This window comes from Astyanax mexicanus, unplaced genomic scaffold (genome assembly GCF_023375975.1).
Source record: "Astyanax mexicanus isolate ESR-SI-001 unplaced genomic scaffold, AstMex3_surface scaffold_36, whole genome shotgun sequence".
NCBI lineage: Eukaryota > Metazoa > Chordata > Actinopteri > Characiformes > Acestrorhamphidae > Astyanax > Astyanax mexicanus.
Window position 1 is genome coordinate 2,659,380 of NW_026040046.1, and position 4,757 is coordinate 2,664,136.

Here is a 4,757-nt window from a genome sequence, read left to right on the forward strand (position 1 = left end):
TCAAAACCACCCGCAAAACGCTTTTCTCCGCCTCAAACCTCTAAAGACAGCCTTCACTACATTCATCACACAAATAAACCCAGACACTTAAGAAATGATAAGAACAAGATGTTAGTGCATAATCAACAGTCAGAATATGTTTTACTTCGTAAAAATCTAATTTCGGATCTAAACAGAAGTTTTCAGTTTAAAGCAACACAGTTTTTGTCTGTAAGGAGTGAGAGTAGCTCAGAAACTAGAAAGTGAGAGTAGCTCAAAACTACCCGCAAAACGCTTACTCCGCCTGAAACTTCCAAAGACTTACTACGTTTTACACACAAATGAACCTAACCGCTTTAGAAATGTTGAAAACAAAACGTAAAACATCATAAAACATTGAAACGGTAAAATTATAGTTTGACCAGAGCTGTAGATGGAAAATACACAGCTGTTAAAGGATCTAATTTTATCTCCAGCACTAACCCAGCACATCTACTGTAGCTACATTCTATAAATGAGGTCAAAAACACACATTCACACAATGCCCTATAGAAATTTGACTTCATAACATAAAGTGAAAAACTTATGAGAAAAAGCTGTAAGAAACTTCACAGAAACTTTTGGGTTAACAGATTCAATTATTTTATTAATATCGTTTTGCTACATTTTTATTGACCTGTTCCTGCTGTAAACACGAGCTATATGTTTTCTCACTCTAGGACTAAACAGATAATCTTATCTTAATAAAAGAGTTCTGTATCAGAATATTTACAGACCAGCAGAGTCCACACAGCCGAGTTAAACATTAAACCACTTATCTTTGCTTGGAGATCTGTGTGACTTGTCTGCAGAAGTCTGAACGATTTGTGGTGTTTTTACCGCTTCACATGGTTTACACATTGTCTTGTTTTTCGCGACGTCAAAGTAGAAATATATGGTTTCTCCTCTTTCTCCCTGCTGACACTGTCAAGTTAACTTCCAGTCGAGCTTCATAAAGAAAATACACTCCACAGGTGAGGGTTTTTTATAGCAACATGAGTAATGAAAGCAGTTAGAGTTCATGTATGTTCGATGCAATCAGTAGTGAAGGGTGAACAGCTAGTCCAAGGCAGGTGAATAAACTGGATGAGGGGCAGCTGAACTGTGGTGGGTGATAGGAAGGCTGACTTCCAGAAACTTCCCTCAGTCTGGCCGACATGGGACATGACATCCTGAAGGTCCAAACATCCATCGGTATCGGGTCACTGGATGATGTAGCGCATGAGGGTACCGGTGAGGGAGGAGAAACCTTTAATGCTGACACAACCTCCTTAATTTTTTTTCATAACATCTGGGTAATTCTAAGTAAGAAAAACAAGAACATGATTAAAGAATTTGTGGGATGTCATTTAACTTTTTTTTGTTCAGAAACAAATAATACATACTCGGGTATGTTATATACCTTTAAGTGCTGACACTATGTCCTCAATGAGCACAGATCTCTTTTTCGCTGCACAAAGCTTTCTTCACTTTCAGCATCTATCAGACTATGTTCAAACCTAATTGCCTAATTGAGTGTGAGCAATCTACCACACCAAAAAAAGGTATACAGTAAATCATATTTTGCATTGTGTATAGGATAAACAGGATTACAAAAAAACTGTAGTCTATTGGGATTGACCAATCAAACTCACGAATAAATCATTAAAATCCAGATTAGCGATGTAAGAGTTCTTGGCATTACTGCTGCAATGAATGCAATCAATCCTGCAGATGATGCTTACATTCTTTGCAAAGCTGCACAGTCTCCAAGTCTATGCATTCTGTAATCAGGCTGTTACTGTGGCATGCACGCACCTATACACAATTCCCACCAGATATATTTTTGCATGCTGTTGGGAAAATTCCTGGTATTGTAGGTCCACTGCACACCTGTGGTGTCTTTAATCACACCTACACGAATTGGAATGGGTACTCTTTGGTTAATGTGCAGGTAATATTAAATAATTGTTGCCGTTCATCTGGGCAAACTCTGTGTCAGCTTGGTCAATTTTGGACCCGAAATAATTTTGGCTCAAAATTTTTTGGGACATGAAAAAACTTCGTCAATTAAAAATTTTGGACCCGAAAAAATTTTGTCTACAAAACATTTTCTGACCCGAAAAAACTTTGTCACCAAACAACTTTTCAACCCGAAAACATTTTGGCTCAAAAGATTTTGAGACCCGAAAAAATTTCGTCACTAAAGAAATTTTGGTCCCAAAATAATTTTGGCTCAAAAAAATTTGGGACCCGAAAAAAAATTGGCTCAAAAAATTTTGGGATCCGAAAAAACTTTGTGACCAAAAAAAATTTTGACCCGAAAAAACTTCGTCACCAAAGAATTTTGGGACCCGAAAAAACATCAGCACTTTAAAAAATTGGGACCTGAAAAAAATTTTGCCTCAAAAATTTTTTGGCTCAAAACATTTTGGGACCAGAAAAAAAATTGTCAACAAAAAAATTTTTGGATCTGAAAAAATTTTGGCTCAAAAACGTTTGGGACCCGAAAACACGTTTGTTACAGAAAAAAATTTGGAGCCGAAAAAACTTTGTTACCAAAAAAATGTTGGACCCGGAAAAATTTTGGCTCAAAAAAATTTGGGACCCAAAAAAACTTAGTTACCAAAAAAATTTGGGGCCCGAAAAAAGTTCGTCACAAAGAAAAATTTGGACCCGAAAAAATGTTGGGACCCAAAAAAACTTCGTTTTTTGTTTAAAAAAATGTTGGGACCAGAAAAAAAATTGGCTCAAAAAAATTTGGGACCCCAAAAAAAACTTTGTTCCCCAACAAATTTTGGGACCTGAAAAAATTTTGGGACCCAAACAAAATTCGTCAACAAAAAAATTTCAATGTGGCGTGGAGGCAATCTGCCTGTGGCACTGTTGAGGTGTTCTGGAGGCCCAGGATTTTCCAGTAGTTTTGGCACTTTGAGCAGGTGCCAGGTCCTGCTGAAAAATGAAATCATTTTGCACCCCAGACCATCACTGACTGTACTTGACACTGGGCTTCAGGCATTTTGTCATTTCCTTCTCCCCAGTCTTCCTCCAGACTCTGGCACCTTAATTACTCTGGTACTTTGGAGCACTGAGCAACAGTCCAGTGCTGCTTCTCTGTAGCCCAGGTCAGGCGCTTCTGCCGCTGTTTCTGGTTCAAAAGTGGCTTGACCTGGGGAATGCGGCACCTGTAGCCCATTTCCTGCACACGCCTGTGCACGGTGGCTCTGGATGTTTCTGCTCCAGACTCAGTCCACTGCTTCCCCCAAGGTCTGGAATCGGCCCTTCTCCACAATCTTCCTCAGGGTCCGCTTACCTCTTTTCTCGTTGTGCAGCGTTTTCTGCCACACTTTTTCCTTCCCACAGACTTTCCACTGAGGTGCCTTGATACAGCACTCTGGGAACAGCCTATTCGTTCAGAAATTTCTTTCTGTGTCTTACCCTCTAACTTGAGGGTGTCAATGATGGCCTTCTGGACAGCAGTCAGGTCGGCGGTTTTGAGTAATGAACCAGGCTGGGAGTTTTTAAAAGCCTCAGGAATCTTTTGCAGGTGTTTAGAGTTAATTCGTTGATTCAGATGATTAGGTTAATAGCTCGTTTAGAGAACCTTTTTATGATATGCTAATTTTGTGAGATAGGAATTTGGGGTTTTCATGAGCTGTAATGCCAAAATCTTCAGTATTAAAACAATAAAAGACATGAAATATTTCTGTTGGTGTGCAATGAATCTAAACTATATGAAAGTTGCATTTTTATCATTTCATTATGGAAAATAATTAACTTTATCACAATATGCTAAATTTTGAGAAGGACCTGTACATACTTACAACATACATATTACATGACAATAATGTACATTTTATTACCTGAAACCTCAAAAGAAAGCCTTTACTATATTCAACCCACAAATTAACCCAGACACTTATGCAATGTTAAAAACAAGATCTTAGTGCATTTTACACACTTTTTTACGTCTTAAAAACTAATTTTGGGACCAAAGAGAATTTTTCAGTTCAAAACAATACTTGATACAGTTTTTCTCTGTAAGGAGTGAGAGAGGAGCTAAAAAAATACCTGCAAAACGCTTTTCTCCGTCTGAAACCTGCAACTGTGTAAAATGCACTACCGTTTTCAACATGTAAAAAGCGTTTTGGTTTTGGCTTTTACTATTTTCAACACACAAATGAACCAAAACACTTCATACATGTTGAAAACAAAACGGTAGTCTATTTTAGTCTGTTACATTATGTTTTAGGTCAGTTTTTGTCTGTAAGGAGTAGCTCAAAACTACCCGCAAAACGCTTTTCTCCGCCTGAAACTTCGAAAGACAGCCTTTACTACCTTTAACACACAAATGAACCAAATGTTGAAAACAAAACGTAAGTGCATTTTACACAGTTATATTATGTTTTACGTCTTAAAATCTCATTTCGGAACGAAAGAGGTGTTTTTCAGAGCAAAACAACACCTTGATACAGTTTTTGTCTGTAAGGAGTGAGAGGAGCTAAAAACTAACCTGCAAAACGCTTTTCTCCGTCTGAAACCTCCAAAGACAGCCTTTACTACATTCAACACAAAAAATAACCAAAACGCTTTAGAAATGTTGAAAACAAAACGTTAGTGCATTTTACATTTTTATATCATGTTTTACGTCTTAAAATCTAATTTCGGAACGAAAGAGAAGTTGTCAGTTCAAAACACTTTGATACAGTTTTTGTCTGTAAGCAGTGAGAAAGTAGCTCAAGACTACCTGCAAAACGCTT